The following is a 13,282-nucleotide window of genomic DNA, read 5'->3' as shown; positions in this document are numbered from 1 at the left end:
GCCCCTCGTTGGGAACCACTGGACTAAAGGGATCAGGGGGTATGGAGAGAAGGCAGGTACAGGATATAATGAGTTGGATGATCAGCCATGATCATATTGAATGGCGGTGTAGGCTCGAAGGGCCGAATGGCCTACTCCTGCACCTATTTTCTATGTTTCTATGTAATGTTAAAGCTACAACAAGAGTCCACACTCAGATTGTGTTCCCACTAACACAGTCTTCCAAAGATGCATCGAGGATTTGTAGTTGGAGATTGTCGTGTTCAATAGCCTGATAGTTAGACAATAGGTGCAGGAGTAGAGGCCCTTCGAGCCCAGCACCGCCATTCAATGTGATCATGGCTGATCATCCCCAATCAGTACCCCGTTCCTGCCTTCTCCCCATATCCCCTGACTCCGCTATTTTGAAAAGCCCTATCTAGATCTCTCTTCAAAGCATCCAGAGAACCGGCCTCCACCGCCCTCTGAGGCAGAGAATTCCAAGAAGCTGTTCCTGAACCAGAATGTGACAGTTTTCAGACTTCTATACTTTCTTCCTGATGCCAGGCCAGGGTGGGGTGGGTCCATGATGATGCTGGCTGCCTTTTTGAGACGGTGCCACCTATATAGATGATCCCATTCATGGTGGGGATGTCAGGACCCGTTGATGGACCAGGCAGTGATCTTTTTCATTCCTGGGAGTTGGAGTTGCTGAACCCAGTCAACCAGTCAATATGCTCCTGACCGTTCACCTGTAGAAGTTCATGAGAGTACTGAACCTCTTGCCCAGAGTAGGGGGGTCGAGAACCAGAGGACATCGGATTAAAGGTGAGGGGGGGTGAAAGATTTAATCGGAAACTGACGGGTAACTTTTTCACACAAAGGGTGGTGGGTGTATGGAACGAGCTGCCGGAGGAGGTAGTTGAGGCTGGTACTATTGCAAAGTTTAAGAAGCATTTAGACAGGTAAATGGGTAGAAACATAGAAAATAGGTGCAGGAGTAGGCCATTCGGCCCTTCGAGCCTGCACCGCCATTCAATATGATCATGGCTGATCATCCAACTCAGTATCCCGTGCCTGCCTTCTCTCCATACCCCCTGATCCCTTTAGCCACAAGGGCCACATCTAACTCCCTCTTAAATATAGCCAATAAACTGTGGCCTCAACTACATTCTGTGGCAGAGAATTCCAGAGATTCACCACTCTCTGTGTAAAAAATGTTTTCCTCATCTCGGTCCTAAAAGATTTCCCTCTTATTCTTAAACTGGGACAGGTTTAGAGGGATATGGGCCAAACACAGGGCAGGTGGGACTAGTGTAGATGGAACATGTTGGATGGTGTGGGCAAGTTGGGCTGAAGTTGCCCTGTTCCCACACTTTGACTTTTTTAGACGTTAGAGATACATTGCGGAAAGGCGCCCTTTGGCCCACTGATTCCACACTGGTCAGCGTTCACTCCGTAGACTGCAACCATCCTACACACGATGGACAATTTATAATTTTACCAAAGCCCACTAACCTTCAAACCTGTCTGTGTCTTTATACCTGTAATCTCTGCTGATCCCTGATCTTGGTCAATGTGCTCAAGGTGACAGCATCGACAATCTCAAGTTTGGCAACAATAATTTTGCTTCTGAAAAAAACTCATCGGTAGGAATGAAGGCCCAAATGTTTCGAAGTGTTGTATCAAACATCACACATGGTTACTGAATCGATTCGCCTTGCTATGGAGAGATTCCATTACACTAGAAAATAAGACATTCATAGCAAAAGGATTTGAGTATAGGAGCCGGGAGGTTCTACTGCAGTTGTATAGGGTCTTGGTGAGACCACACCTGGAGTATTGCGTACAGTTTTGGTCTCCAAATCTGAGGAAGGACATTATTGCCATAGAGGGAGTGCAGAGAAGGTTCGCCAGACTGATTCCTGGGATGGCAGGACTTTCATATGAAGAAAGACTGGATAGACTCGGCTTGTACTCGCTAGAATTTAGAAGATTGAGGGGGATCTTATAGAAACTTACACAATTCTTAAGGGGTTCGATGTTGGGGAAGTCCTGGGGTAAGGGCCTTGACTGAGCACTCAGCTTTCATTTAATGGGTAGAAAGGAACTGCAGACACTGGTTCAAACCGAAGGTAGACACAAAATGCTGCCGCGCCCGCTGAGTTTCTCCAGCGTTTTTGTCTACCTTCGATTTTCCAGCATGTGCAGTTCCTTCTTGAACAATATTCTTGTAAGATGTTTAAGAAGGAACTGCAGATGCTGGAAAATCGAAGGTAGACAAAAACGCTGGAGAAACTCAGCGGGTGCAGCAGCATCTATGGAGCGAAGGAAATAGGCAACGTTTCGGGATCCATGACTCAATGGTAGAGTTGACACGATGGGCCGAAGGGGCTAATTCTGCCCCTATAACCAGTAAACATGAACTTCCCAGTTGCAGGTGTAGGGTGGTATTTTAATAGCAGGGGATTCACCCAGGGGTCTTGACAAAAATGTAACCCTTCAACAAGCTACAGGGAGAGGCTGAGCAGACTAGAACTCTATTCCTTGGAGCGCAGGAGGTTGAGGGATGATCTTATAGAGTTGCACAAAATCATGAGAGGAATAGATCAGGAAGATGCTTAGCGTCTCTTGCCCAGAGTAGGTGAATCGAGGATCAGAGGATTTAGGATTTAGGTGAAGATTAAAAGATTTAATAGGAATCTGAGAGGTAACTTTTTCACGAAAGGGTGATGGGTGTATGGAACAAGCTGCCCGAGGAGGTAGTTGAGGCTGGGACCATCCCAACGTTCAAGAAACAGTTAGACAGGTAAATGAATAGGACAGGTTTGGAGGGATATGGACCAAACGCAGGCAGGTGGGACTAGTGTAGCTGTGACATGTTGGCCGGTGTGGGCAAGTTGGGCCGAAGGGACTGTTTCCACACTGTATCAATCTATGACTATAGTCAATCAAGTTGAGGATAGTTGTCTTATCTGAATTCAATTTCCGTCACAAATGTGGAGAAACACTGAGGCAGGAAAAGGGGAGCTCTCAACTGCCAACTTCTCCTTGTCTATAAGCTTGTTTGAGAATCACAAAGGGTGGGAAGACATCTGATATTTCTTCCCCACCCACCTCCATCAGTCTCACGGAGGGCCGTGTTGTTGCACGATCATGAACGGTGAAGAACAGAGTTGTGCCCGAAACAATTCTACATGAGAAACTCTCCCATTTGTCCATGTGAAGTGAGGTCGGTGTAATACCTACAAAACCACATTCTTCCTTGGTAGCAGAAATATGAAGAAGAGGAGGAAGGGCAGCTTGGTGGTGCATCGGTGGAGTTGCTGCCTTACAGCACCAGTGACCCGAGTTTGATCGAGTCAGAGGATAGAAATTTCAAATGAGGGTGGGGAGAGGAGAGGGGGCAGGTTTAATAAGCCTGAGGGGTTAGACTTTTCACATAATAGACAATAGGTGCAGGAGCAGACCATTCGGCCCTTCGAGCCAGCATCGCCATTCAATGTGATCATGGCTGATCATCCCCAATCAGTTCCTACCTTCTCCCCATATCCCCTGACTCCGCTATTAGGGTTGGAAGGTGTATGGAATGAGCTGCCAGAGGAGGTTGTTGAGGTTGGTACTTTCCCAACGTTTAAGAAACTGTTGGACTGGTACATGCAGTGGCGGACTGGGTCTAAACATATTGGTTGCCAGGAGACAAAGGGGGCCCACTTCATCAGGGGCCCACTTGCCATCGGGCAAGCTGACACCCTGGCCAGTCCGCCACTGGGTACATGGATAGGACAGGTTGGAGGGGTATGGGCCAAATGCAGGCAGGTTGGACTAGTGTAGCTGGGACATATTGGCCGGTGTGGGTAAGTTGGGCCGAAGGGCCTGTTTCCACGCTGTATAGCCCAATGACTCATTACCAGAACAAAAACTTGTTCGGTCAGCCACAAGCAGATTTGTGATGTTGCTGTCTGCAATCTGGCCCCTGCATTCCCTCCACTACAACGACCCTACTTCTGAATTGCTTCATTAACTGAAAAGTTCCTTCTGATCTCCTGAGTTATTGAACGATGCAATTTTAATCACAGTCTTTGCTGCCTTGAATAACTAATGAGGCAACATTCACAGAGTTGGAAATCACGGTTCTTGGCATTTTGTTTAATATGACTACCTTGGCAGATTAACACAGACATTGCAGTAAAAGGGATTTTTCACAGCAAACCTCAGAACCATCCCCATGTGGGCCAAATATGCAGAAAAAATCAATTAATTATTTTTCAAAGTAATAATTGACACAATTCATATAGTTTAGTCCAATGATACAGCATGGAAATAGGCTGTTTGAGGAAAGACATTCTTGCTTTAGAGGGAGTACAGAGAAGGTTCACCAGACTGATTCCTGGGATGTCAGGACTTTCATATGAAGAAAGACTGGGTAGACTCGGCTTGTACGCGCTAGAATTTAGAAGATTGAGGGGGGGATCTTATAGAAACTTACAAAATTCTTAGGGGGTTGGACAGGCTAGATGCAGGAAGATTGTTCCCGATGTTGGGGAAGTCCAGAACAAGGGGTCACAGTTTAAGGATAAGGGGGAAATCTTTTAGGACTGAGATGAGAAAAAAAAATTTCAATCAGAGAGTGGTGAATCTCTGGAACTCTCTGCCACAGAAGGTAGTTGAGGCCACAGTTCATTGGCTATATTTAAGAGGGAGTTAGATGTGGCCCTTGTGGCTAAAGGGATCAGGGGGTATGGAGAGAAGGCAGGTACAGGATACTGAGTTGGATGATCAGCCATGATCATATTGAATGGCGGGATGCAGGCTCGAAGGGCCAAATGGCCTACTCCTGCACCTAATTTCTGTTTCTATGACTTAATGCCAAATTACAGTACGCTATGTAATACTTGCCCATGATGCCTCTCATAGAAAATAGGTGCAGGAAAAGGCCATTCGACCCTTCGAGCCGTTCAATATGATCATGGCTGATCATCCAAAGTAATAATTGACAAATTCAGTACCCCGTTCCTGCTTTCTCCCCAGATCCCTTGATTCCATTAGCCCTAAGAACTAACCTAAGCAAACACTGAAGATCCAATGACAGGTATACAGATGATCACCTAACTTACTTCATTGCTGTTTGTTTTCCAGTCTGCAAATTGTTAGGTTCCTGCTTCAAAACTAAATTTCTCTAACAGGTCAGGTAGCATGGGTAGGTGGTAGACAAAAGTGCTGGAGAAACTCAGCGGGTGCAGCAGCATCTATGGAGCGAAGGAAATAGGCAACGTTTCGGGCCGAAACCCTTCTTCAGACTGCTTCTTCAGAGCATGGGTAGGTGACTGACAGAAGATAGACACAGGAGGGGGCATCGCATTGATGGCAGCCTCTGCCTACAGTCCGCCTGTTTTTCTATCTTTTTTTAAAATTTTTAGTCAGTTTTATAAGTTTGTTTGGAGATTTCTTTAGCTTTTCTATGTGGGGGAGGGGGGAGGAAACCGTTTCCCAGTCACTTCCTGGTGAGGACGCAACTATTCTCCGAAGTTGCGCGTCCCCCCCCCCCCCCCCCCCCCCCCCCCCCCCCCCCCCCCCAGCAGCCTACCACCTGGATTGGGGACCGGCCAAAGCTTCAGCAGCAGCGGTGGTGCAGCACTGGATTCACCGCGGAGCGGGCGATGCCTTACCTGGATCGCTATTGAAGCTCCGAAGTGTTGGGCCTGCCGCTTCAACATCGGAGCTCGGTTTGTTACTAACACCTATGAGAGAGAAGCGAGTGTCACCAAACTTCTGAATTCTCTGGTCGGGGTGGAACCCTCTCCAAGACAGACAGACGTGAAGCTCACCGTTTGACCTGTTTTTACAAAATGTTAAATGGTCGGCTCAACATAGACTACAAGACCTACACCAAACCCAAACCAATTAGGAGCAGACGAGGGCATTCGATCCAATTTGTGATCCCAGCTACAAAGACAGATGTGTACAGCAATTCGTTCTTCCCCCGCACACACAATTAAAGCATGGAATAATCTCCACCCAACTATAGTTACCCAACCAGATGCAACTACATTTAAAGTAGCTCTTTCTTCCCAATAACCCCTTTCTGGCTTAAGCCCTCCCTCCACCACCTCCAGTTTAAATTCCATTTGGAATATTTTGGAGGACTAAGAAACCAAGAAGCTGTGGTTTGTCGAGCTTCCAGCGGTGCTGACTTCAACATCGCGGAGTCCTTGGGCCCTTTGCCGAGGGCCGCCAGCATTGAAACTCCGCCCAACGCATCCTGTGGACTTCGGGAGGAGGCCGATTTGGATGTCCAAGCCACCGAGGATGTCCTCCAGTCCCGATGTCGGACTTCCACCACCCCAGCGAGCAGGCCTGCAGCGTAGCGGTGACAGTGGGGGGTTTGGGAGCCCCCTCCCCGGACCACGGCAGAACAACAGAGGAGGTTGACTGAATTTTGGAGCTTTCCCTCACACAGTGGGAAATTCTGACCCCGCTATGGGGGATGTCTGTGTTAAAGACTATGTGCTCTGTGCTCTTAATTATTCGTATGGCTGTGTGGTGACAACACATTTCACTGCACCAATTGGTACATGTGACAAATTAATGTATCTTGTGTCTTGAAGTAACTTAGCAGGTCAGGCAGCATCTTGGATAAAAAGAAGTCAAGTCAAGTCAAGTTTATTGGTCACATACACATACGAGATGCGCAGTGAAATGAAAAGTGGCAATGCTCGCGGACTCTGTGCAAACAAACAACCAAACAAACTACAAACAGGAATCACATATTATTTTACATATTAAATATCGTGGGCGGAAGGAAAAAGGGAAAAAACAGCAATTTAAAAAAAAGCAGTAGAGTGGTTCAGTAAAGTTGAGATAGGAGTTTACAGTCCGAATGGCCTCTGGGAAGAAACTCCTTCTCTACCTCTCCGTTCTCACAGCATGGCAACGGAGGCGTTTGCCTGACCGTAGCAGCTGGAACATAGAAACATAGAAATTAGGTGCAGGAGTAGGCCATTCGGCCCTTCGAGCCTGCACCGCCATTCAATATGATCATGGCTGATCATCCAACTCAGTATCCTGTACCTGCCTTCTCTCCATACCCTCTGATCCCTTTAGCCACAAGGGCCACATCTAACTCCCTCTTAAATACAGCCAATGAACTGTGGCCTCAACTACCTTCTGTGGCAGAGAACAGTCTCCCATGATTTTATTGGCTCTGGAGTTGCACCTCCTGATGTATAGTTCCTGCAGGGGGGGCGAGTGAAGTTCCCATAGTGCGTTCGGCCGAACGCACTACTCTCTGCAGAGCCTTCTTGTCCTGGGCAGAGCAGTTCCCAAACCACAGCTGCTGAGTAATTAAATACTATTCGATATTTTGCAGAGGCTACGTGGAGACATGAATTGCTTCTTTTTATAGGGCACTTTCAGTGTAAACATTTACCACTGTAAATTGCTATGTCAACAGATCACTATTAAAATTGTTACATTCATGGTCACAATGCAGCTGCAGGCTTTGACCACAAGATGGCCCTACGTATTGTGTCAGCATCAACAATGGACTATGTAGAATTGACAGTATTTGATGTTTTCTTAAAAATAACCAACAGATAAAATCAGTGTTTACTGTGAAGCGTTCATTTTCATTTTAGACGTCGATGCTTTCAAGATTGTACAACTTTGTGAATAGTGACAGGCAATACAATTGTCAAATATAACATAATCTTTGCATATATTAGGAAAGGGGGAGATGCAACGAGACCTGGGTGTCATGGTACACCAGTCATTGAAAGTAGGCATGCAGGTGCAGCAGGCAGTAAAGAAAGCGAATGGTATGTTAGCATTCATAACAAATGGATTTGAGTATAGGAGCAGGGAGGTTCTACTGCAGTTGTACAGGGTCTTGGTGAGACCACATCTGCAGTTTTGGTCTCCTAATCTGAGGAAAGACATTCTTACCATAGAGTGAGTACGGAGAAGGTTCACCAGACTGATTCCTGGGATGGCAGGACTTTCATATGAAGAAAGACTGGATAGACTCGGCTTTTACTCACTAGAATTTAGAAGATTGAGGGGGGATCTTATAGAAACTTACAAAATTCTTAAGGGGTTGGACAGGCTAGATGCAAGAAGATTGTTCCCGATGTTAGGGAAGTCCAGAACAAGGGGTCACAGTTTAAGGATAAGGGGGAAATCTTTATAGGACGGAGATGAGAAAAACATTTTTCACACAGAGAGTGGTGAATCTGTGGAATTCTCTGCCACAGAAGGTAGTTGAGGCCACAGTTCATTGGCTATATTTAAGAGGGAGTTAGATGTGGCCCTTGTGGCTAAGGGGATCAGGGGGTATGGAGAGAAGGCAAGTACGGGATACTGAGTTGGATGATCAGCCATGATCATATTGAATGGCGGTGCAGGCTCGAAGGGCCGAATGGCCTACTCCTGCACCTATTTCCTATGTTTCTATGTTTCTATGTCTGCATGTGATCCATATCCCGCTAGGCCCTGTATTTCCACATGCCTATCTGAAACCCCTAAATATCACTATCATATCTGCCTCCATCTCAATCTTTGTTATTTTTCTCTCATTTTATCTCCTACATTCCTCCTTTATTGAGACCACATTAATTGTGCAACCTGATAAATTTTACAAAATCATCGGGATCCTGTTGATCTTTTGAAAAGAGGCAATTAACCATTTTTCATTTGTTTCACTGGAAATTATTTTAGAACGTTTGCATAAATAGTAAGCGGTTCATTGCGGAGGTTAGTGTGGAGGTTGCACAAAACCTCTTTAGGTTAAGGGTTAATATTGTCACCTGTACTGAACTACAGTGAGCAGCTTAGTCTGGCATGCTACCCAAACAAATGAGAGAATACAATACATAAATAATAAATACCATCAAGCCAAACTCAAATGCAATAAGTTGAACAAAGGGAGTGTTACAGAGTGCAGAACATAGTTAACCATATAACCATATAACAATTACAGCACGGAAACAGGCCATCTCGACCCTTCTAGTCCGTGCCGAACACATAATCTCCCCTAGTCCCATATACCTGCGCTCAGACCATAACCCTCCATTCCCTTCCCATCCATATAACTATCCAATTTATTTTTAAATTGAGGTGAATTTGACACTACTCTAGCTTTTGGAAACATAGAAACATAGAAACATAGAAATTAGGTGCAGGAGTAGGCCATTCGGCCCTTCGAGCCTGCACCGCCATTCAATATGATCATGGCTGATCATCCAACTCAGTATCCCGTACTTGTCTTCTCTCCATACCCCCTGATCCCCTTAGCCACAAGGGCCACATCTAACTCCCTCTTAAATATAGCCAATGAACTGTGGCCTCAACTACCCTCTGTGGCAGAGAGTTCCAGAGATTCACCACTCTCTGCGTGAAAAAAAGTTCTTCTCATCTCGGTTTTAAAGGATTTCCCCCTTATCCTTAAGCTGTGACCCCTTGTCCTGGACTTCCCTAACATCGGGAACAATCTTCCTGCATCTAGCCTGTCCAACCCCTTAAGAATTTTGTAAGTTTCTATAAGATCCCCTCTCAATCTTCTAGATTCTAGAGAGTATAAACAAAGTCTATCCAGTCTTTCGTCATAAGGACCACTGAGAAGGCTGAGAAAAGAGGGGCGGTATGCACACTTGATGGTACAAATCTGCATCTTCTTGCTTAACAGGAGCTGAGAGAAGAAGAAATGACTGGGGTGGGCATTTAAATTAGTTTGGTGGCACGTATGTTATACCGATAGATCATTAGGATTCTCACTCCAGATTCCGATCTAGTGACCTCTGCTGGAGATGAATGTCAGAACACAAGGTTCATTCACATGAATCCACTCACAATCCAATGCAATACGTTCATTTGTATTTTAATGCCTCAGATTCTAGTGCCTTGCGCTCTCCGACTTTAACTGGTGCTGCATCAAAAGGCCATCCTTTCGTCGAACCTTTTCCCCCGTTAGGACACACCATAAACCCTGTCTCACTGACCAACCCCGTTGGTCATTTGGCCCAATGTCTCTGTGTGGTTTAATCTCACATTTCCATTCAATGGTTCAATGGTTCAATGGTCACAGGTACAGTGAAATACATTTTTGTGTGCTGTTCGGTAGAGGCAAAAATACAGCAAAACAGTGCCCAGGCCATCAAGGGTACGGACCTCCCCACCAGCGAAGGGATTTACAGGAGTCAGCAGAAAATAGGTGCAGGAGTAGGCCATTCGGCCCTTCGAGCCTGCACCGTCATTCAATATGATCATGGCTGATCATCCAACTCAGTATCCCGTACCTGCCTTCTCTCCATACCCCCTGATCCCTTTAGCCACAAGGGCCACGTCTAACTCCCTCTTAAATATAGCCAATGAACTGTGGCCTCAACTACCCTCTGTGGCAGAGAGTTCCAGAGATTCACCACTCTCTGTGTGAAAAATGTTTTTCTCATCTCGGTCTTAAAAGGATTTCCCCCTTATCCTTAAACTGTGTGACCCCTTGTCCTGGACTTCCCCAACATTGGGAATAATCTTCCTGCATCTAGCCTGTCCAACCCCTTAAACGTCCCCCACCACCCTGGCCACCATTCTCATTTCACTCCTGCCATCGAGAAGAAGACATTGGAAACTGTTACGGCTTCTTCTTCTTGCGAATGAAACACAAACCAAAGGAATAGTTAGATCTCAAGCCGGGTGTTGAGCAGCCAGGTTGTTGCCTCTGTTGGCGTCGATGTCTGCCAGGCCCTGACACAGCTCCATTTGATGGGTGGTGGAGCGGGCACCCAGAGATGACACGGTTGGCTGCGTGTTGTTCACTGTATTACCATATAACCATATAACAATTACAGCACGGAAACAGGCCATCTCGACCCTTCTAGTCCGTGCCGAACACATAATCTCCCCTAGTCCCAATGTCCAGGTTCAGGACCAACTTCTTCTCTGCAGCCATCAGGCTATTAATCATTACAACCTCCAAATAGGCGCTGAACTACATAGACATGGGGGCATTGACAATAGACAATAGACAATAGACAATAGGTGCAGGAGTAGAGGCCATTCGACCCTTCGAGCCAGCACCGCCATTCAATGTGATCATGGCTGATCATCCCCAATCAGTACCCCGTTCCTGCCTTCTCCCCATATCCCCTAACTCCGCTATTTTTAAGAGCCCTATCTAGCTCTCTCTTGAAAGCATCCAGAGAACCTGCCTCCACCGCCCTCTGAGGCAGAGAATTCCACAGACTCACCACTCTCTGTGAGAAAAAGTGTTTCCTCGTCTCTGTTCTAAATGGCTTACTCCTTATTCTTAAACTGTGGCCCCTGGTTGTGGACTCCCCCAACATCGGGAACATGTTTCCTGCCTCTAGCGTGTCCAAGCCCTTAACAATCTTATATGTTTGAATGAGATGCCCCCTCATCCTTCTAAATTCCAGAGTGTATAAAGCCCATTTGGTTTTGTCTTTTAGCATTAGAATTGTTTGTTTCGCTTAATGTGTATGTAAGGAGACCATATAACCATATAACCATATAACAATTACAGCACGGAAACTGTAAAGCTGTAAATTGTCCCAAGTGTGTGTAGGATAGTGTTAGTGTGCGGTGATCGCTGGTCGGTACGGACTCGGTGGGCCGAATGGCCTGTTTCCGCGCTGTATCTCTAAACTAAATTAAACGGAACATATCCGCAGAAGAAGGTAGACAAAAGTGCTGGAGAAACTCAGCGGGTGCAGCAGCATCTGTGGAGCGAAGGATATAGGCAACGTTTTGGGCCGAACCCCTTCTTCGGGCTGATGGGGAAGATCCTGGTCCACATTGACTCAGAGCGGCACAATTTTTGATGTACATCAAACTAGGAAAATAAGCACGGGCTTTCGTTCTGATCAGCCATAAATCTCCAACACCGCCCCGTGGAATTTAGACATCATACGTTAGAGATACAGCGCGGAAACAGGCCCTTCGGCCCACCGAACCCGCGCCGCCCCACCCCGTACACTAGCACTGTCCTACACGCACTAGTGAGAGAAAAAAAAACACAATTTACAGAACCCAATTAGCCTACAACACCTGCACGTATTTGGAGTGTGGGAAGAAACCGGAGCACCCGGATAAAACCCACGCGGTCACAGGGAGAACGTACAAACGCCGTACAGACAGCACCCGCAGTCAGGATCGGACTCGGGTCTCTGGCGCCGTGAGACAGCAACTCTACCGCTGCGTTGCCCCAAGTAGGACTGTAATTGCCCATGCAGTTGCATCTTCCCATTTAAGTCCACAATCTTACTCCGTAAAACAGACACAAAATGCTGGAGTAACTCAGCGGGTCAGGCAGCATCTCTGGAGAGAAGGAATAGGCGAGGCGAGGGGCTCGAGACCCTTCATCAGACTCTGAAGTAAAAGGTGCGATTGTTACGGCAGTGTTACAAAATCTCGCTTTTGGGAAAAAAAAAACCCTTCTATTCTCTCTCTCTGTCTCTCTCTCGTTAATGAAACCGGTTATTTCCGATTTCATTCTGCGAACAGTCTCAAACGTTACCGAGAGAATTGTAATCTAATGTTGCTCTCTCGAAGCTAACCCGGACCCCCCACCCACCCAAGCGTAGAGGGAGTGCGAATATGCATGTGTCATCCAAGGACAAATCGAATGATTCAGTGAGGAATCTGCGACAGAACATCATCTCACTCAACAGTGGAACTCAGAATCTTTGTGGTTTAATTTAGTTTAGAGGTACAGCGTGGAAACAGAACCTTCAGTCCGTACCGGATCCCCGCACGTGAACACTTATCCTGCACACACTAGGGACAATTCACACTTAGACCAAGCCAATTTGGAGTGTGGGAGGAAACCGAACATACAACATCGATAGACAGACGCAACAAGCTCGAGTAACTCGGCGGGACAGGTAGCATCTCTGTAGAAACTCCTTCAATCAGACCCATTCCTTCGCTCCAGAGATTATGCTGTCCCACTGAGTTACTCCAGCTTTTTGTGTCTATCTTCCGGTTAGAAACATAGAAACATAGAAAATAGGTGCAGGAGTAGGCCATTCGGCCCTTCGAGCCTGCGCCGCCATTCAATATGATCATGGCTGATCATCCAACTCAGTATCCTGTTCCTGCCTTCTCTCCATACCTCCTGATCCCTTTAGCCACAAGGGCCACATCTAACTCCCTCTTAAATATAGCCAATGAACTGAGGCCTCAACTACCTTCTGTGGCAGAGAATTCCACAGATTCACCACTCTCTATGTGAAAAATGATTTTCTCATCTCGGTCCTAAAAGACTTCCCTCTTATCAAACTGTGACCCCTTG

This window comes from Leucoraja erinacea, chromosome 27 (assembly GCF_028641065.1).
Source record: "Leucoraja erinacea ecotype New England chromosome 27, Leri_hhj_1, whole genome shotgun sequence".
Lineage (NCBI taxonomy): Eukaryota > Metazoa > Chordata > Chondrichthyes > Rajiformes > Rajidae > Leucoraja > Leucoraja erinaceus.
This window is presented reverse-complemented; position numbering follows the sequence as displayed.